At 44.0% G+C, this 23117-nt stretch overlaps 1 protein-coding gene across 1 annotated transcript in view; it reads right to left on the bottom strand.

Moving 5' to 3' along the window:
• The window catches only part of LOC126458572 (protein yellow-like), a 132864-nt gene extending 110040 nt beyond the window's left edge, over positions 1–22824 (bottom strand). Inside the window, exon 1 of the mRNA XM_050095705.1 lies at positions 22747–22824. The gene's annotated coding sequence lies outside the window, so the exon portion shown is untranslated. The remainder of the gene's footprint in view (positions 1–22746) is intronic.
• Between the last annotated feature and the right edge of the window lie 293 nt (positions 22825–23117).

Raw genomic sequence — 23117 nt, 5'->3', positions numbered from 1 at the left:
TCGACGGTCTTCAATTATGAGGCCATCCACCTGGTGGACAATGACACCGATAATGCGGTGTGGCATCACGGATCGAGCGTCATTTGCCTGGGACACCCCTCCTTTCCTGAGTCGTTTGTGCCACGCCTTGACCCTGCAATGAACATACAATGTTCTTCGCACACTTATTCCATTTCATTATTTTCATCATGGCAGTGACAACAGCAACCGTTACGATATTAATTGGAAGAATCCTAAGGGAATGCAGTCCGAAAACAAAGGAAGTAGGTTACAGTACACTTGTTCGCCCAGTGCTTGAATACTGCTCACTAGTGTGGGATCCGAACCAGATAGGGTTGATAGAAGAGATAGAGAAGATCCAACGGAGAGCAGCGCGCTTCGTTACAGGGTCATTTAGTAATCGCGAAAGCGTTACGGAGATGATAGATAAACTCCAGTGGAAGACTCTGCAAGAGAGACGCTCAGTAGCTCAGTACGGGTTTTGTTGAAGTTTCGAGAACATACCTTCACCGAGGAGTCAAGCAGTATATTGCTCCCTCCTACGAATATCTCGCGAAGAGACCATGAGGATAAAATCAGAGAGATTAGTGCCCACACAGAGGCATACCGACAATCTTTCTTTCCACGAACAATACGAGACTGGAATAGAAGGGAGAACCGATAGAGGTACTCAAAGTACCCTCCACCACACACCATCAGGTGGCTTGCGGAGTATGGATGTAGATGTAGATGTAGATTGTCTCGAATGAAAAACAGGCCACAGTTGCACTAAATTATGTTTATTTTAAACGTTGATTAATAATATAGCCTTCTTCAGAAGTCGTACACACTAATAAATGAAAAGTGCCTTTGCCCAGGAGCTGCGTCAAGACCAATAAAATAACTTCAACAGACATAAGCCTGCTTCGAACATAAGTAGAATTACATATGGCACCGTACGTCCTCCGCCACTGCCACTGTTATACTCAGTATAACAATGCCATATGTAATTCTACTTATGTTCGAAACAGGCTTATGTCTGTTGAAGTTATACTGAATATGACAGTGGTATTGACGGAGGACGTACGGTGACATATGTAATTTTACTTACGTTCGAAACAGGCGTATGTCTGTTGAAGTTATTTTATTGGTCTTGACGCAGCCGCTGGGCCAAGACATTTTCCATTTATTAGTGTGTATGACTTCTGAAGAAGGCTATATTTTTATAGCAGAAACTATGGTCAAGGTTTAAAGTAAACATAATTTAGTGCAACTCTGGGCTGTCTTTCATTCGGGACGACTTATTGCATTCTTTGATGAATTTCCGTTGGCCGCACTCTTTCCGCTGTCTGTAAACGCTCTATATCCCTTTGCTGTTCTTTTTAAGTCCTCATTTCACCGTTTTCAGCACGACTGAATGCAGTGAACGGTCGATGTGTACAAGTGCTTGTCCTGTCCTCACGTAGATGTTCGCCAAATGCCTCTAGCAGCTAGTTTGGGCCTCAACGCTCTCATGGGGAGCACATGACATTACAATTCCTTCAACGGGTTTCATTTTACTGCTTCCGGCTTGTTTTTTCTTGAATGTCCATTATACAGGATGAACATTAATAAAACCCGCAAACCGCCTGACTGTAAATAGAGGGAAAAAGCTTCTATGAACATGGGTCTGGAACTGCATCGTTGCCATGGTAGACGGCACTGACGAATGGCAGTTCCTCTGACCACGTGCCGTGTCTGTAGCCCACAGATGACGATTACCCAGACTGATAATGCCAGTTCTGGTAAAGGTTGCTTCGTCGCCAAAGAGGACTGATGACAGAAATCCCATCAACAAAGCCCTTCACGTAGAAAGAAATCCGTTGCTGACAATCCTTGAGCACGTTGCAGGTGACAGAGATAGTGGCGGTTGTCATGCAGGGTTCGCGTAATCGCACTTTAGCTTACGCCATGTTGGCGGCCACTTACCTGGAGATTGTTCTACGGTTCGTTTCAATATCTTGTAGAATTCGGTCCTCCAAATGTTATGCACACACAGTCCGTCGCTTCCCTGTGTGTTTGGCTGCCTGAAAGGACCCGTGATGACATAAATGCCCAAAAAGGGCTTTAAATGTTGTGTGACGTGGTTGGTGTCTGTGAGGGCACTGTTTTGGTGTAGCAGTGCTGCCTCCCTGCCGTTTCTATCTGCTTGGCTGTACGCAGACACAACCTCGGCTTGTTCCCGACGTGAATACTGGACCACTCTGCTGCTTACAGTACTTTGCGTCAATCACACAGCTCGATACTAGCAATCACGGACTTTTCGCTACAAGAAAAAAGAGTAGTCTTTCGTTTTCTGCCGGTCGGTGACCGCTACGGTCGCAGGTTCGAATCCTGTCTCGGGGATGGATATGTGTGATGTTCTTAGGTTAGTTAGGTTTAAGTAGTTCTAAGTTCTAGGGGACTGATGACATCAGAAGTTAAGTCCCATAGTGCCCAGAGCCATTTGAACCATTTTCGTTTTCTCTAGTTTCTTGGTGTGACCTCATCGAAATTCATCATCCGATAAGTGATACATGTGAGGATGATATCATGATTGGCAGTGTAGTGTTGGAATAAGAGCCAACACTGTGTTGCTAGAGGAGGCCGAAATGCACGCGTTTAATTACACGCTGACTGGCGCGAGGTCTGGAACAGTTAAGGGAATTAATAGTAGCAAATAAAGTACGTAGTTGATATGATACTTAACTTTAATCCACAACTGTAGAACATCGCTCTTGATGATACATTAATAGAATCTCAATATCAAATGCTATGGCGCCTTGCTAGGTCGTATCAAATGACGTAGCTGAAGGCTATGCTAACTGTCGTCTCGGTAAATGAGAGCGTAGTTGTCAGTGATCCATCTCTGGCTATGTCGGCTGTACAACTGGGGCGAGTGCTAGGACGTCTCTCTAGACCTGCCGTGTGGCGGCGCTCGGTCTGCAATCACTGACAGTGGCGACACGCGGGTCCGGCGTATATTAATGGACCGCGGCCGTTTTAAAGGCTACCACCTAGCAAGTGTGGTGTCTGGCGGTGACACCACAGGCAGAATGCACGTTCGCTGTTGCGGCCGTTCAAAGAAGATCGAACGTCGTAAGACGTAGAGGGAAACGGTCTCGGTCTCGCTCAAGGCTGTCTAACTCTGTCAAGTGAATGAAGACAGTTATTTTTTATGATAGCTGACTGAGTATGAAAGATATCGCCTCTGTAATTGGCATTGTCGTGGGATGTGTGCATGCAGTATCGCGTGATTACCTGAAAAGCAGAGGAGAACATAACGAAGTAGAAGGAAGGTAGATTTTAGTTTAACGTCCGTTGACAGTGAGGTCACTGGAGACAGTAACGAGGCGAGATCATTAGAGAGAGAAACAAAGCGAAGACGTACCGAGTAATGTCGAGACAGGCTGATCCCGGACCACGCTCGTGCAGGACACTGTGCGTGCGCGAATTTTGCATGCTGTGGCTGACCATGCTGGTACGAAAGGTCTCCAGTGGCGTCAACATCTTTCACTCATTCTGTGGAACGTTTCTGATATACGCTACGAATTATCAAGTGAAAAGTGCTTGCTTTGAGAGTGCGTGTTCAATTATTTCCTACGAATTATACGATTATTGAAATTTGTTTCGTCAACTGCAGAAGAGTATCGCCTAGAATTCCACTTTCTACTATTTCTAGACGTACCAGAATTTCAAAGGTTGTTCAGGGACACTTTCTGCGTACTGTTATACATGGGAGTTGTGGTAGCTGATGGCTCGTTACACACAAATAACACGTGTTACCCCAGCAACCTTTGTGTCTATGAAAACACGTCCGCACCAATGAGGAAGCCTGCAATACGCGATAGCCATAATATGGAAGGATCTGGTTTCTTGTAAGCAGCTCTGTGCAGATGCAAAGCATTGTTTTAGGCGGTGGGTAGGGGGCAGGGGAACTGTACCATCGCTGGATGCACGGTTACGCATAGTGTTTTCACGCCACCTTACAATTACATTCAGTGAACCTATCGGTCAGTTCTTCATTAGCAAACCTATCAAAGCAGCTCAGTATCACTGCTAACGTACAACTAACACTGCTGGAAGAGGAAACCTGAGACATAGCCCAGCAGTACCGAATGCATGCTTCAAGGGGAAGAGTGAAGTGGGAATTACTCTTGTCAACAGAAAATATCGTGAGTGGAATGGAATTGAACACGTTTGTTTCCAAAAAAACGCACATATCATACTGTAGACATTTGCAGACCTTCACGGATATTTTCAGCACTATGCATATACAAAGATAAATCGAGGTGAAAAATCAAACGAAATTCAATTACTGTGTAACAAGCTATCACATACCAAAGTACTCGGAAAATATCCCTGAACAGCTTCTGAAATACTGTTCGAGTTGGAGTTCAAATTACGTAAACACAAACTCATAGCCTATTTCTATTATGTTCAGACAGCTGCTGGACAGGTGTGCCTTGGCATTCCATTTGTTACAATTTCCGTATGAACACTTTAATTTGGTTAAATAATATCTGTCCTTCCGTTACAACGCTGTTCCTGGGATATAATTCATTCAAGTAAATCGTCAGACATGCGAATGAAACAATTCTGAAATCGGTGGTAAGTCACTTTCAAACTGGCTCTCATATTACGTTCCACTGGACACAAAAGTAACTGAAAAATCTAGATGAAGTGTAACTTAAGTTGGAACTATCATGTAGGTAATGTTGTGGATAAAGCAAGTCAAAGACTACGATTTATTGGCAGAACACTGAGAAAATGCAACAGGTGTACTAAAGAGATTGCCTACCCTAACCTTGTACGTCCACTTTTGCAGTATTGCTGTGCGATGTGGGATCCGCATAAGACAGTATCGACGGAGGACATTGAAAAAGTTCAAAGAAGGGCAGCTCGTTTTGTACTATCGCGAAATAGGGGAGAGAGTGCCACAGATATGAAAAGTGAATTATGGTGGCAATCATTAAAACAAAGGCGTTTCTCGTTGCGGCAGGACTTCCTCGTGAAATTTGAGTCAACAACTTTCTCTTCACAGTGCGAAAATATTTTGTTGACATCCACGCACCTACGAAGGAATGTCTATCGCAATAAAAGAAAATAATCAAAACTCGCAGAGAAAGATTTGAGTGAAACTTCGTGGCAGATGAAAACTGTGTGCCGGACCGAGACTCGAATTCGGGTTATCCAGAGTTATCGAGAGTCGAACGCTAAGGAAACAGCTTGAAGGTGATTCGATGAACCCTCTGCCAAGCACTTAATTATGAACTGCAGAGTAACCATGTAGATGCTAACTGTCATCCTTGAAAGAGCTCTTAAATAAATCTATCCGTATGTCGGTTTTCTAAATATGACAATGTCTTCAGTCTGAGTTTGTTCAGTAACATCCCCTGAGAAATATCCATGAATATAAGCAACAGTGCCTGCGGCCACACATGGCGCTATAAGCAACTGTGAGCAGCGGATTTCGCATTCTGTGAAATGTGTCAGTTTTAGGACGGAACGGTAACAGCTGCAATTCTTCCTGAAATCTCCATGTTCCACCAGAGTAAGTGGACTCTTGAGTACAATCTAAAATTAGATTTTCCTTTGGCTTGTGGAACATGGTGTGAACCGATGTTAGTGGAGAATGTGACAATTCACCTTCATCGTTCTCAATACAAGTATAGCTATTATTTTAGATAGTTGAAACAACGTAGCAACTCTTTACGCGAAACTGGGTGCCTCGTTGCATCGTGCGGAGAATACCGAGCTCCGTAAACGGTAGCGGCGAGGCTCACAGCTGATGACTGTTCGGTGAAAGCCGGTGCGTTCAGTTCCCTGGGTAAGCAGTCGCCTTTAATTGATGGGTACGCTGTCGTAGTGAGGGGCTGCGAGCCATAAAAGGAGTTCAGCGAACGTCCTACATCCCCAGACAAGGCACGCGATTGGCTGTCGTTCGAAAGGGAGAGGGGGAAGGAAAATCTAATGTTTCCTTCGAACTGCAGTGTCTGGTAACTGTGCATTCTGAACCACTCTTTTTTCTTGAACCATTTATCTACTCGTACATAATCCCGAGATGCCCTGACGCGTCTCATGCACCACATATTGGAATATACACTACTGGCCATTAAAATTGCTACACCAAGAAGAAATGCAGATGATAAACTGGCATTCATTGGACAAATATATTATACTAGAACTGACATGTGATTACATTTTCACGCACTTTGGGTGCCTGGATCCTGAGAAATCAGTACCCAGAACAACCACCACTTGCCTTTGATACGCCTGGGCATTGAGTCAAACAGAGCTTGCATGGAGTGTACAGCTACAACTGCCCATGCAGCTTCAACACGATACCACAGTTCATCAAGAGTAGTGACTGGCGTATTGTGACGAGCCAGTTGCTCGGCAACCATTGACCACACGTTTTCTATTGGTGAGAGATCTGGAGAATGTGCTGACCAGGGCAGCAGTCGAACATTTTCTGTATCCAGAAAGGCCCGTACAGGACCTGCAACATGCGGTCGTGCATTGTCCTGCTGAAATGTAGGGTTTCGCAGGGATCGAATGAAGGGTAGAGCCACGGGTCGTAACACATCTGAAATGTAACGTCCACGGCTCAAAGAGCCGTCAATGCGAACAAGAGGTGACCGAGATGTGTAACCAATGGCACCCCATACCATTACGCCGGGTGATACGCCAGTATGGCGATGACGAATACACGCTTCCAATGTGCGTTCACCGCGATGTCCCCAAACAAGGATGCGACCATCATGATGCTGTAAACAGAACCTGGATTCATCCGAAAAAATGACGTTTTGCCGTTCGTGCACCCAGGTTCGTCGCTGATGACACCATCGCAGGCGCTCCTGTCTGATGCAGCGTCAGGAGTAACCGCAGCCATGGTCTCCGAGCTGATAGTCCATGCTGCTGCAAACGTCGGCGAACTGTTCGTGCAGATGGTTGTTGTTGACTCAGGGATGGAGACGTGGTTGCACGATCCGTTACAGCCATGCGGATAAGATGCCTGTCATCTCGACTGCTAGTGATACGATTCCGTTGGGATCCAGCACGGCGTTCCGTATTACCCTCCTGAACCCACCTATTCCATTTTCTGGTAACAGTCATTGGATCTCGACCAACGCGAGCAGCAATGTCCCGATACGATAAATCACAATCGCGATGGGCTACAACCCGACCTTTATCAAAGTCGGAAACGTGATGGTACGCATTTCTCCTCCTTACACGAGGCATCACAACAACGTTTCATCGGGCAACGTCGGTCGACTGCTGTTTATGCATGAGAAATCGGTTGGAAGCTTTCCTCATGTCAGCACATTGTAGGTGTCGGCACCGGCGCCAACCTTACATGAATGCTCTGAAAAGCTAATCATTTGCATATCACAGCATCTTCTTCCTGTCGGTTAAATTTCGCGTCTGTAGCACGTCCTCTTCGTGGTGTAGCAATTTTAATGGCCAGTAGTGTACTTAATCCCATGTGAATATACAACGTACAGAGAATACATCTCTATCAGAAGGATCCATTGTGACTTCCATGGCACTGAATCTGAATATATTAAAATTCTGCTTAGTGACTGCAACACTGAGTTACAAGATATTACAAAAGCCCATAAAATTGTGAAATAAGAAATGGCAGCGTTAGTTAATAAATAACCAAGCACAAATTTTATCCGAAAAATTTTCTCGTCAGTCGACTCCGGTTAACAAAGGTCCTGAGACAGCTTCTGTCGACCCGACACGTTGGAGTTGGAGTTTTCAGTGCTTAAAACCATGTTTCGTCCGTTAGTGGACATCTTACTTGTAAAGAAAAGACAATAAGTCGATAGTGCTAAATTTTCGGGACTACATACGGATCACCGCCAGAATTGAAAAACTGACACCCTAGAATTAGTGTAGCAGCTTGGTTCGGCTACATTTCTGTACCCTCGATTACTGCTATAGGCCATCTGAAGTTGAATAAATTAGTTAATTCTGCTGTATTTCTGTATTGCTAATTCATAATTTTTCAGCGGAAACGAAAGTTACCAGGAAAGTATTTTTCAGAATACTGCAGCGTGTTAATAGAGACTGCTATTAGTTCTAGATCATCCAGATTTAGTCAGCTAGTTACACATTCCATAAATTATTTGAACCATTTTCTGTCGAAATAATGTGAAACCAGGCCATTTGCGTGATATATATACAGGAGTATTTTTAACATCAATGATTATATTAGTTTTTAGTCCTACTCGTGCGACTAAACTTGAACCTATTTTTTCACTGGCTACCACTTCGTAAATATTTCGTCTACGGATAACAAAGAGTTCTCCAGAAGAAATGGTTTTATGTTAGATTTAAAAATTACTTTGCAATCTATCAGACGTTTTAGGTTGTAGAGGAAACGATCAAAAACTTTTGTTCATGCATATTTAATTCCTTTGTTGGGCAATGACAACTTAAATAATGTGTAATAAAGGTAATATTTTTCTTGTATGTTGTAGGCATAGACACCACTATTCTTCTCAGATTGTGATTATATATGACCAGTTCCATCTTCAACCGACATTTCGACCGTATTACGACGGGTCTTGCTCTGAGGAAGGCCGTTATAATACGGTCGAAACGGCGGTGTTATAGATTATAATTAACGTATTTTATACAATGACACGGTACAACACCAAGAAGAGTTTTACTCATTACGACACCAACCGGGGAAGCCTCCTTAGTTTCAGTAATAACTTAAGTTTAGAGGTATAAAGAGGGATTATCGAAACTACATGCTTACAAGACATCCTTCCAGCATGCCTGAATTCGGTGGTTTTCCACTACTTAGTGATGGGATTTCACCGCTTTCCATTCATTTCATATCGTCATGTGGGTAGTACGTTTAAAGTTTCGTTACGTTGTAGTAAATAACACCAAAATTGTGAATTAGTAATGAGGAATTTTGTGCATATTAGCTCAGTATACATTCACTTACCAAATTTCATGGGACAGGTGCCTAATATCGCGTGGAGAGTCCTCTGGAGTGGAAGTGAGTCTACAAGTCACTGGTACCCATCTGGAAGCAGCTGAAATCAAGACCGGCAGCCAATTCTGTTGTGTCCATGGGTCCATGCTCCATGGTACGGAGCCTACGTTCCTTGATATCTCAGATATGCTCGATGGTGTTCAAATCTAGGCTCCCGGGTGGCCATCTGAGTCTTTTGACGTCCCCTGCAGTTTCCTGGAACCATTTCCGAACGACGTGGGAGCGATGTGGTGGCGCGTTATCATCTTGAAACACCGCAGAATCACCAGGGTGCTGGAGGCCAAAAATGGATGGAGGTGGTCCCCGAGCAGCTCATCATACCGCGGACCGCCCAAAGCCCCTTCCAGAACAACTTGGGGATCCATTCCATTGCAGGAAAATGCACTTCAGAGCACAACAGAGACACCATCGCCTTGGAACACACCCTCTTGCAGTTGACATCATGATTCGTCAGACCATATCATGTTACGCGACTACCCCAGTGTCCCTTCCTTGTGATTAACATCAAATGCAGCCGTTGTGCCCAATGACTTTGGGTTAACATTGGTACCCGTGTGCGGTGCCGGCTCTAATGCCACATGGAACCTATGTTCCTACAGACTGTCCACTGAAGGACGTGTCTAGCACTTTCTGTATTGAGTACAGACGTAATTTGTTGCACTGTTGCCCTTCTGTCACTATTGACGACCCGTCTCATACGTCGCCAGTCATGGTCATCGAGGGTGGCTGGACGGCCGATAGTTTGTCTGTTGTGGAGTGTAACGCCCTTATTCAACCATTCACGATACACCCTAAACACGGTCGAGCGGGTGAAGCCGAATTCCCTCACCACTGTCGAAATCGAAATTCCCATCCGTCGAGCCCTGAGCTCCATAACTCATTCGAAAGGCGTCAGCCCACGATAACGTTGCATGTTACACAAATCAGTTGCGGAATCACTTCTCAGAACGTCTCCTATACGGCGGCCGCTAGCGCAGGGGAGGTGTGGTGCACATACAACATACCTGCACCATCTGTGTCTCGCTATGACATTTGCTAAGTCAGTGAATATTGAGCGTCAAGTGTAGAAACTTTGGAGATTAGGTAGCGATGTAATAGCAATAAATAAACAAACGAGTGTAAGCAGCTAAGCTGCCAAAGGCTATTTTGGGCACGTTCGATGCAATTTGTCAGCTTCGACGGAATAATGAGGTAAATCGGTCTCTCTTACAGTCGGGTCGAAGGTTTTAGAACTGGAAAAGAGCTTAGAAAGTGGGAAAGGGGAAAAAACGTACGTGAGGTATCAGATCCAGAGCGAAACAAAAAGTAATAATAAATGCACGAGAAGGAAAGCAAAACCTTTCCTCGCGTGCTGTGGCGTATAAAACGAGCTAACCTGGAGTTTCTAGTCCGCTGCGGAGACAAGTTTTCTTATTACCAGCACACAGTGTGACCACGGGACCCCGCCCAGCGGCTTTCCATGCCGCTAGCTGAAGGATATACTCAGTGACGTCATCGACACGCTGAGTTTACTTGCAAGATAGCTACTTGCTGTATCATATTTCTCTTCTTATAACAAGGTTGGGTGGAACTAAAACAATGAACCTCCCACGTATCTAAATTCCTCTAGATTTTTCACTATAATATCTAAGAGAAAAGCACATATGAGATGGAAATAATTTATTTTTAATGCAGCTAGGGTCTCGAGACTGTAAAGGCGATGTCTGACGTGAACCATAGCGGCTTTTTTTCAGACAGAATCCTTTAATCATAACCCAACACGTTTCGATTAATCAGCCCTATATTTATATCTTCGTCTACACTCCGCAATGCAGATTGAACATAGCGCATTAGCATCAGCACCCCACTTACTATTTCACTCGCAGACGGTACGTCAGAAGAAAAATTATCCGTGATCCTATTTATAAAGCTCACCACCTCTAATTTTAATTTCGTGGTCATTATGCAAGATGTATTTTCGAAGAAATACTAACATTTTACTCGTATTTTAGTTACTCGGAATTTTGTGACTATGATGTCCGTAATGCACATATTCTTCTTTGAAACACCTCGTCCTGCAGTCCGTTGGGAATTTCTATAACACTTTCATTGAACCTAAGGAAATTCATGAAGAATCTAGGATCCGTTCCGTGAGACTTTACTATCTCTTGACGCGTTTCAAGTAGGTAGTATTCCAGACCGACGCACGATATTCATGGATTGGCCGCAAAGGTTACTATCTAAGCGACCTATTCCATGCGAGAATTACACATTCTTAGGACGCTTCCAATAAATCTAAGCTGGTCTTCCCCTTGGCTCGGTTTAAGCAGTTATTCCACTTAATATCACTCCAATCACATACCCATCACAAGTAGCGCATATGTTTCGTGGATTTTTCTGTTCTTCTCAGACATTCAGCGTGGTATGAGCGCAAACTGTGACGATGAAATTTTAGAAGTCAGTACCGCTCTTTCTACATCTACATACATACTCCGCAATCCACCATACGGTGCGTGGCGGAGGGTACCTCGTACCACAACTAGCATCTTCTCTCCCTGTTCCCCTCCCAAACAGAACGAGGGAAAAATGACTGTCTATATGCCTCTGTTCGAGCCCTAATCTCTCTTATCTTATCTTTGTGGTCTTTCCGCGAAATGTAAGTTGGCGGCAGTAAAATTTTACTGCAGTCAGCCCCAAATGATGGTTCTCTAAATTTCCTCAGTAGCGATTCAAGAAAAGAACGCCTCCTTTCCTCTAGAGACTCCCACCCGAGTTCCTGACGCATTTCCGTAACACTCGTGTGATGATCAAACCTACCAGTAACAAATCTAGCAGCCTGCCCTCTGAATTGCTTCAATGTCCTCCCTCAATCCGACCTGATAGGGATCCCAAACGCTCGAGCAGTACTCAACTCTTTAACACGTTTCTGGTCAGCGAGGAGGTTGCCGACGGAATCTTAATGGTGACATTTTATCAATCTTTGAGTGTTTAGAATTAAATCCTAACCTCCCGGTCAGTATCTCATGTAGCTAGGTAGTGTGGTAGCACCGATGATCATGATCGGGAGCGATAAACGCACTGGAAGTAAGCCCCGGTTGTTATCCTTTCCCTTATTTCCATTTTAATAGAGATCCGTAATAAATTCATCACTAATCTGCACATCACACATCGTGATCATACACATAATACAGGTACACATTCGACAAGTACTTGTCTCAGCTTTCCATTGTGTTCCAGCAACTTCAACGACGAATAATTATTGCAGTTCCTGCTTTAAATCGGCTCAATAGACGTGCGAATGTCCCTCTGACGTAATGGTACGGAAACACGGGTTCAGTGTGGCAATTAATCGCTTGTGGCTAACCGAATGCACAATGCATCGCAGTGGCGCTCTCTTAACCTTCCGGAAAGCAACAAAAAATGTGTATGAATTCCTAAGGGACCAAACTGCTGAGGTCATCGGTCCCTAGACTTACACACTACTTGTTGTTGTTGTTGTGGTCTTCAGTCCTGAGACTGGTTTGATGCAGCTCTCCACGCCACCCTATCCTGTGCAAGCTTCTTCATCTCCCAGTACTTACTGCAACCTACATCCTTCTGAATCTGCTTAGTGTATTCATCTCTTGGTCTCCCTCTACGATTTTTACCCTCCACGCTGTCCTCCAATGCTAAATTTGTGATCTCTTGATGCCTCAGAACATGTCCTACCAACCGGTCCCTTCTTCTTGTCAAGTTGTGCCACAAACTCCTCTTCTCCCCAATTCTATTCAGTACCTCCTCTTCCCGGGTTCGATTACCGGCGGGGTCAGGGATTTTCTCTGCCTCGTGATGGCTGGGTGTTGTGTGCTGTCCTTAGGTTAGTTAGGTTTAAGTAGTTCTAAGTTCTAGGGGACTGATGACCATAGATGTTAAGTCCCATAGTGCTCAGAGCCATTTGAACTATTTTGAAGTACCTCCTCACTAGTTATGTGATCTACCCATCTAATTTTTAGCATTTCGAAAGCTTCTATTCTCTTCTTGTCGAAACTATTTATCGTCCATGTTTCACTTCCATACATGGCTACACTCCATACAAATACTTTCAGAAACGACTTCCTCACACTTAAGTCTATACTCGATGTTAACAAATTTCTCTTCTTCAGAAACGCTTTCCTTGCCATTGCCAGTCTACATTTTATATCCTCTCTACTTCGACCATCATCAGTTATTTTGCTCCCCAAATAGCAAAACTCCTTTACTACTTTAAGAGTCTCATTTCCTAATCTGATTCCCTCAGAATCACCCGACTTAATTCGACTACATTCCATTATCCTCGTTTTGCTTTTGTTGATGTTCATCTTATATCCTCCTTTCAAGACACTATACATTCCGTTCAACTGCTCTTCCAAGTCCTTTGCTGTCTCTGACAGAATTACAATGTCATCGGCGAACCTCAAAGTTTTTATTTCTTCTCCTTGGACTTTAATACCTACTCCGAATTTTTCTTTTGTTTCCTTTACTGCTTGCTCGATATACAGATTGAATAGCATCGGGGAGAGGCTACAACCCTGTCTCACTCCCTCCCCAACCGCTGCTTCCCTTTCATGCCCCTCGACTCTTATAACTGCCATCTGGTTTCTGTACAAATTGTAAATAGCTTTTCGCTCCCTGTATTTTACCCTTGCCATCTTTAGAATTTGAAAGAGAGTACTCCATTCAACATTGTCAAAAGCTTTCTCTAAGTCTACAAATGCCAGAAATGTAGGTTTGCCTTTCCTTAATCTAGCTTCTAAGGTAAGTCGTAGGGTCAGTATTGCCTCACGTGTTCCAACATTTCTGCGGAATCCAAACTGATCTACCACGAACTTACACTAACTTTTTCTAAGAACAACACACACATATCCTTGCCCGAGGGAGGACTCGAACCTCCGGTGGGAGGAACCGCGCAATCCGTGACATGGCGCCTCAAACCGCGTGGCCACTCCGCGCTGCGAAAGCAACAAAAAGCGAAATCTGAACACCTCTGTCACTGATACTAGTTTCAGAGACGTTCTACAAAGAGTGTTTCGAGCACTTAACCCGAAGTATTTCAATAATGTCGGGTTCATTATCTTTAGAGAGACTGCATCTTATTGTTTATATCGTTGAAAAACAGTTAACCATGACATAAATCCCTGCTCTTAATAAATATAGGCAGGACGTTAAATTGGAGCCCTTTATGGAAAAATAAAAATGTCATACAATTCTACGCCATAAAATACCACGAACGTATCGGATTATAGCCCAAGAGATTCATGTGCAATATGGCTTTCGGGAATTGCATGGAACCATATCAGTTTCTCTTACTAAATGTATTCCGATAGCCGTCTTAGCACTGCTATTCTATCTAACTATTTAAGGAAGGTTTGAGCTTATTGTTGTCAGTAGCTGAGTCATTAGAGGCCTAACACTAAACCATGACAAAGAAAACGCCACCATTCCGATATTCGCCGCGCGGGATTAGCCGAGCGGTCTAGGGCGCTCCAGTCATGGACGGTGCGGCTGGTCCCAGCGGAGGTTCGAGTCCTCCCTCGGGCATGGGTGTGTGTGTTTGTCCTTAGGATAATTTAGGTTAAGTAGTGTGTAAGCTTAGGGACTGATGACCTTAGCAGTTAAGTCCCATAAGATTTCACAGACATTTGAACATTCCGATATTCCCCTAGATTCTGTTAGGGAAAGCACGGAAAACAAGTATGGAACGATGACTATTTGATCTTCATTCACCAAATTTTACAACCGTTAAAAATGTAATAGCGCTGGTTGGTATTTTCTGCGACCCATTTAAGGCATTTGACTGTGTGAATCACAATATTCTCCTAGGTAATTTTAAGATTTGTGGAATTGATGGTATGGTAAACCAGTGGATAATGTCACATCCACCCAATAGAATGTAGAAAGCTGTACTTAGTAATTCGACAACTATAGTTTGGGGACGCAATTATGACGACAGAAATGATAGATGTGGTTCCACAAGGCTCAATCTTAGGTCCACTACTGTTCCTCATATATGTAAACTATCTTCCGTCTAATATACAACAAGGAGAATTAGTTGTTGTTGCAGATGACACTAGCATTCTAATCAGTCCAAGCACACATAAAGAGAAGGAAGAAATGGTAAACAAAGTTCTTCAAAGTATCATTGACTGGTTTGTCTGCGAATGGTCCAACTGTCTGTTTTAAAAAGACACAACATATTCGGTCCTGTACATGTAGCGGCACTACACCAATGACAAGTGTTAACACATGGTGAGGAAATAATAAATAAGATGGAAACTTCAAAATTCTGAGGTGTCCATACTGATAAAAATGTAAAATAGAAAAAAAAACACATTTTGAAACTCCTAAAACAACTTAGTTCAGCCGCATTTGCGCTTATTAGCATGCGTGTGGTGCTCAGCCATGATCACCTTGTAGGCATCTGTCTAAGGAATTGGGCATTATGATTATTGCTTCACAGTTTATTTATTTTCTCGTGAAGTTTGTCGTAGCCGGCCGAAGTGGCCGTGCGGTTAAAGGCACTGCAGTCTGGAACCGCAAGACCGCTACGGTCGCAGGTTCGAATCCTGCCTCGGGCATGGATGTTTGTGAAGTCCTTAGGTTAGTTAGGTTTAACTAGTTCTAAGTTCTAGGGGACTAATGACCTCAGCAGTTGAGTCCCATAGTGCTCAGAGCCATTTGAACCATTTTGAACCAAGTTTGTCGTAAATAATCCACTGCAGTTCAAAAAGAACAATGATGGACAGAATAACAATACCAGGAAGAAAGATGACATTCATTGCCGCATCTTATGTTTTCATTTATCAAAAAACGGATGCACAACACTGCAACTAAAATTTTTAACCACTTACCCAGTGATGTTAAATGTCTGACGGATAGCACAGTAAAATTTGAAAACAAACTGAAAACGTTTTTCCTTGACAACTCCTTCTGTTCCGTAAAAGAGTTTCTGTTATTGCATTGTGCAAAGTGGTGGGTGGGAATTATTAACTCACACCTGTAGATTAAAAAATTTAAATAAAACATTAAAACATTTTATAATTTTCCAGCATGTAGCTATATGAACAAATTAATTTTCTATGTGAATGTAGACGATTTATTGTGCAAAATAATCCATGGACCATGAAATTAACTAACTAAAACGTGCCCAGTTTCTTAACTACTGCGCGACGTCAGCCGCTAGCCCAGACTTGGGTCGAGTTCCTTATTTTACGAACCAAGCGAACTCGGTCACGGAACGCTCATCTCTGAGTGATTCGAAGCAGAACATCTCACTAACTTTCATTACCGGTTTATTGCCGGCTTTCGGCGATGAGTCACTTGTATTTCCTCGTTTCTGTGCCATTATTGTTCGAAAGCTTCTAGAGAAGATTACTGTGACCTCTTTCATGAGAAACAGAAATAGCTACTAATGGTATACACAAGCTAACGGCGTGTCATCTAACTGCTGACTTAATTTGGCAAATGAACGGCGCATCCACCTTATACGTTAGGGCCATTGATGTGCTAGTAAAAGACGAACCCATTTGCTTCCGGTTCGTTAGCTTTCCGAATACTGGCAACGTCCGCTAACAACGAGTGTAAATCTGCGACAAAAGCAGTTTATAGGGACGCTATTGACTTGCAAGGTGCGACCTGCTCCTTACTCACATGCTAATTATGATATCAGCAGGTTTTTCCCTGTGTCTCCTTTCTATGGGCGGCAACAACCGGGATGTAGCGTGCAGTTCCGGTTAGGACGGCACAAGGTCGGTGGCTTTTCACAAAGCGACCGCCGCCTGGGAAATATTTCACCGCCTTTGCGGTGCTCCGTGACCGCAGAATGCCGAGAGTCTTTGGAACGATCAGTGCTTGTAGTTAGATAGAGTGGATCCAGTGTCTTGTTACATCAGTTTTAAGATATAGTTTTTATCACTCGGAGAGTGACATGTACCAGCTACAAAATCCTCATGACAAATGGCATCGTAGCTCATATTCTCTTCACAGAGTTAGGACACTGGGCTCACATTCGGGAGAACGATGACTCAAATCCGTTTCCAGCCATCTAGATTTAGGTTTTTCGTGGTTATCCTAAACCACTTCAAGCAAATGCCGGGATGGTCCTTTTGATAGCTCACGGGCGATTTCCTTCCTCATTCTCCACTGCTCTGCACTTGTGCCACTTCTCTCAATAACCTCGTTGTCGACGACACGTTAAATACTAATCTTACTTCCTTTTTCATCTCGAGAAAAAAATTTATTTTACAAAAAAGGTATTCACATTCAGCCGAAACTGATTCTTCAAGAGGAGGGTACTATAGTGCCAGAATCTCACTGGTGCGTGAAACCTTAGTGAGGATAGTTTTTAGTATCCATGTCTCAATTTAGAACCATGTGCGCGTTGATAACTAGGTTTCTGCTTCCCAAAATGCTAATGGAAGCTCTACAACCGGAACAAGTCTGAAAGTTAACATAAGCTTTCTCTCAGTGCAACGTTGTGTCGTACTGTTGAACAACTATGAGCGAATGATGCCGACGTTTTGGCCAGGGATGAGGCCAAGTCTGCTGAACAGATTCTTCACAGTATGAAATTGATCCAGATGGTAAATGAGCCTAAACTGGACTCTGAGATAAGAAATTAATGGTCAGGAATGGATATTTAGTTTTTTATTGACATAAAAAACTTACATCTTACAGTAACAATTAAAGCTCAAAGCAGCTGTTCAAAGTGACGGTCACCAGTTTCAGTGTGTACCTAACAACATAATCCGTTGACACAACTGAACACCAGCTGCAAAATCATTTGGCCCCATAGCTCCTTTTTTGCCTTCCTTTCTATGTAGTCTACAATACTTAATTCATCTCTAAACAAGATAGTATTTAATAGTTTGGATGTGTTGCTTGTGGTACGGCTGTGACTCTTGCTCTACCAAAACTCAAAATACTTTATTCTTCGAAGCGTGTGCATTTCACGACCATGATGACAAGCTCTATACTGATGAATCATCTACCTCGATATTTAAAACCCTCTCCTCAAATTCAGGTGTGCGAACAAATCTCTGTAGCGAATCTTAGCAGCTCTCTGTGATTTCAGAGACCCAGTTTCTTGTAAAATTTTTGTGAATAGTGATAAATTTCCCCTAATAGACTGATTCCTGTTGCGAAATTACTCCTTATCCACTCGTTTGGTTTCCCTGGAACTATAATGTGTTACAGCACAATTAAACGCTTGTCTGCAGCTTCCTGTAACAGCACTTTCGACCGGCATCTATGAACTATTAACGGTGGTTAGCTACACAATGGACACGTCACAGACAGTTGTGCGTGATTTAGGAAGGTAGCACCATCAAAGTCGATCCGGCAGGTAATTGTTGTTTCCGAATCATAAGTAGTTTGCAAACACTCATCGCTGACGAAGCAGTCATATTACCCGATGTACTCATTTTCGACCACTGGTTTTCGATCTCGGAGTACTCAGGTTTGGATTCTCTGCAGTCTGTATAACTTTGACCGTAAAGATCTGGCGCATCTTGTGCCTGCTACTTGATCTGTGCGGAGCGCTTGCACAGTATGCAAACACTTAATACGTGCCAAAATTAAATTTATTCTTGTAGAAACCCTCGCCCTAAGACGAATACATGAACAGACATTTATAAAAGCGTGTTCTGCATTCCTATGTCCAGTGGAGACGAATAATAGCTGTTTAGTGTCAGAGTGGTAATTTCTGCAATGAGAATCATGTCCTAGGGATATGTAAGAGGAATTTAACAATATCCTATTTTGCTGTGGGCTTCATCGGCTGTAGCACATACGTTTTCCTGTATTTACATATTGCAATGTGACCTGACGGAAAACAACCTTCTTTTCCGCTCAAACGGGCAGAATTTGCTATTAGTTAAGCCAGAAGTTCTTTTATTTTATTCAAAATTGAATGATTTCCAGAATTTAGTTAAAGCACGTGTCACAGAAAATGTGGCATTTTTTAATTTTTTTAATGGGGGCTACTGCGACTAATAGCTTCAAAATCACAAAAGGAAGAGAGACTATGTAAATCAATAATTTGAAGCTCTAATCATTTCTGTGCAGTACTTTTAGCCACATATGACAAAAATTTCACGCTTCTCTGACGATTTATTAGAATGCATCACAAATTATCAAAAGCGTCATTCGACATTTATGAAGAGTGCCAAGTCAGAGTCCAATATTCGTGTAATTGGAGGCTCTTTCCTTCCTAAAATTTAGCACTTTTAAATTTTTTTCTTTTTGCTTACAGAGAAACACACAACTTCAAGAAGAAACATGCCACTAATGGAATCAGACGGGAAATAAGACACTCGTAAATAACTCGTTCCTTAAACGGAATTATATGGGACTGTTTTTATTGTTGTTCCGTCGGTAACTTACACTGATTGTCCTTCAGGTGTATCATTGCTAGTAGCATGCTAGCAGGTAATATTTCTCAGCGTAACTTGTTACGGGTGATCAGTTTATAAATTAAAGCAACCAAGTGGCACAGCATCGTCTATTGTTCGCGAAGAAGCTTTTGAGCAGACGATTAATTGCCAGTAGCGAGCGGTACTTTGTTCGGTCCCCCATAAATAATGTCGCCATCCACCAGAACCAGGTGGAAGAATGTCGGAAGTTGTATTACCCATTGCAGTCTCAGGATGGCCACTAAGCAAAAAATGAATGGAGTGGCATGGAAGATTAAAGATTGTCTCTTCGACGGTATTTATAGCTCGAATTAGACGACGCACAAAGGGTGAATGGTTAACACAGCAACTGGATGGCATACGTGGCTTTAAAGGAGAATCGACAGGCACAAAGAACAGTGTAAGACGAGCGCCTAAGAACCGGCCCGCCTATTTGTATCGTACGCAATCTTGACAATATCTCACTCGTCATCTCGCTATGAAATACGAGACTGAAGAGGCGGAGCGCTAGCTGTTTTGGAGAAACGTGGTGAATAGATGTGGAAAGCTACAGAAAACCTGTATCATGATGGAGATTTTTGACCCACCCTCCATAATAAGCGTCCAGCGCGATGACGCTTGCGCCACCTCCCACGGCCCACTGGGTAAACAGTACGTATAAACCGCGTTTGTTTAGTATACGTGACGGCTAGTCGAGAAGCGAGAGTCGTACAAAGTTCTGAATGCTTAGTGTACAGTTTATATGCTCAGTAAACAAACCAAATGCGACCTAGACGATCGATAAACTATTTACTCTTCGTGTAGCGCATTTTTGCAGAAATGAATAACGATTGTGTACCGAACGTGATTTGTATACTTAAGAAACTTAATTCTAAAAACTGTCAGTCTCTTTCTGAATAATTTCGATCAATATCGGCACAATGTGTCATATTAGAGTCCTCAAGAAAGCTATGTAAACACAAAAGTATGCACACATATTTGATTTGAAAACCCTTAGCACTTTTTCGGGACGGAAGTTTTAGGAGCACGTTTAAAGACAGTAAAGTAGAAAAAGCATGCATTATAATCTATCATATTCTCGTCATCTTATTTATCGATTATTCTAAGAGGTTTCTCGTCTACGCTGCTGTTCCCAGTTGAAGATGTTTAACGAACAAAAATAAAACTGAAAATGTACCCACTAGTCGGTTCGTATATCGAATAGCGTGTATATTTGATGGGTGACCGTCCAGATACGCCGTGCGCTGTTGACATGTGGGGTGCACTGAGCCCTTGTGAGGTCAGTAGGGGAGCTGCCTGGCTGACAAGCAGCGCCTCCGGTCACGTGAGCTGACAACGGCCGCGAGAGGGCGTGCTGACCTCCACAGCCGTATCCAGTGATGGCTATCGGCTGAGGATGGCACGAGGTCGGTCTACACCGTTGGGCGTTCCAAGGTTTAAATTTTTACTTGCGGGACATAACTGTTCTGAAACATGTTCACGGTAAATAAATCCGCCACATTTGTAAAATACTTCACCAACGGGAGTCTTCCACAACGGAAATCGAAGTGTGTAGTGACTTACGTCAAAAGTGGTTCAAATGGCTCTGAGCACTATGGGACTCAACTTCTGAGGTCATTAGTCCCCTAGAACTTAGAACTAGTTAAACCTAACTAACCTAAGGACATCACACACATCCATGCCCGAGGCAGGATTCGAACCTGCGACCGTAGCGGTCTCGCGGTTCCAGACTGCAGTGCCTAGAACCGCACGGCCACTTCGGCCGGCTTGACTTACGTCATACAAGACTTTGGTCAACAGTTTATTTTACAACTGTGGCGGATTTTTTTACCATGAATATCTTCCAAGGTTTGGGTTTGGACGGAGTTCAGTTACAGCGGGTGTATTTATGCCTGCGTGCGTATCTTTAATGATGAGTAATGCTCGACACTGCCGTCGCTATAACAAACGAATTATTTCACAGCCGTACGTGGCACCAATCATATGTAATAATATGAAGCTTTTACACGATTTTTTCAAGGTTTCTCCCATCTTTTGGCTTCTCGTAAGCAGTTTCAATTTATCGCCTGTACAGGCATGTATATAATGCGTGTACGACTACAGGCTGTAGACACATGGCTGACGACACATTGGAGTTTGGATGTGGCCTTGATAGCCTAATGATAAGGCGACCGGTCGCAGTAAGCGGGAAATCCGGGTTCCAGTCCGGGTCCGGCACAAATTTTCATTGTCTTTCCATTATACAGCTACACTAGTAACTACGAAAACATTTCATGTAGAGCAAGAAGAAGGGACGATGATGATGTTTGGTTTGTGGGGCGCTCAACTGCGCACTCATTAGCGTCCGTACAAAGTGCCAATGTGTACACAGTCCACTTTATTTCACAATCCAATCCAGCCTCAGTACGAATGATGATGATGATGATAATGATGACGATGAGGACAACACAAACATCCAGTCCCCGGGCAGAGAAAATCCCCAACCCGCCCGAGAATGGAACGCGGGACCCCGTGATCAAGAGGCAGCAGCGCTAGCTGCTGGACCACGAGCTGCGGACGAAGAAAGGACGATGAAAGTACACCTGTTAACACACCAGGGTACTAGAGGGAGCTGTATAGAGTGAAAACTATAGAGGAACACACAGGCTGGGAAACACCCAGCAAATAATTGAGGACGTAGGCTGCAAGCGCTACGCCGAGATGAAATGGTTGGTACAGGAGAGGAATTCATAGCGATCTGCCCACTACGAACCAGTCAAAAGACTGGTGACTCAAAAAAGCTGGAGAAAGATAGTAGCGGTAAAAAGTACTTTCTGCCACGCACTCCACAGTTGCTCGCATGACGCTTATGTAGATGCAGCTCCGAAGCTGTAGTAACCCGCTTAGGGCGGGTGGAAGTACGTTTTGAAAGAGCCACGATAAGATTGGTTCAAATGGCTGTGAGCCCTATAGGACTTAACTTCTGAGGTCATCAGTCCCCTATAAATTAGAACTACTTAAACCTAACTAACCTAAGGACATCACACACATCCATGCCCGAGGCAGAATTCGAACCTGCGACGGTAGCGGTCAGGCGGTTCCAGACTGAAGCGCTTAGAACCGCTCGGCCACACCGGCCGGCGCCACGATAAGGTGAAGAGTCATACGTGAATAACTTCATTTACGAGACTGTAATAGGATGGTGGTGTAATATAAAGGGGGACGCAGTATTAACCTAGGATACGTGAATTAGTGGGAACGGGAAACGCCAGTACGACGTGCAGGTAGGTATCGCAGCACTGTTGCTTCAGACCTCTCGTCACTGCCGGCGGCGGCGCCTACCTGCTGCAGTGAGCTGCTGGGTGCGTCGGCGGTCAGCGGGCGCTGCGCGGCTGAGGTGTCGGCGTCGGCGTCGGAGGCGCGACTGGGCGCTGGGGAGGCCCGTCCGCCGCTTCTAAGCGGGCGCGGGCCGCACTTTCACCGCTGCACCGCCCAGCTGCGTCCCAAGGTGGAGGTCACGCACCGGGGGACGCCCGGCGCCGGACACAGGCCGGGGACCAAACTCACGCTGCCGCCCCTGTCGCCAAACCCGGTGACCGTGCCCTCGAGGCGCGCCTGACAGCAACAAACCTATCACTACCGGATCACGTATCGCAGACTCGGTTTGTTTACGGGTATCCAACAGCTTGTAAGGCTTCGTCGAAGACAGTAGG

This window comes from Schistocerca serialis, chromosome 2 (assembly GCF_023864345.2).
Source record: "Schistocerca serialis cubense isolate TAMUIC-IGC-003099 chromosome 2, iqSchSeri2.2, whole genome shotgun sequence".
Classification (NCBI taxonomy): Eukaryota; Metazoa; Arthropoda; class Insecta; order Orthoptera; family Acrididae; genus Schistocerca; species Schistocerca serialis.
This window is presented reverse-complemented; position numbering and strand designations above follow the sequence as displayed.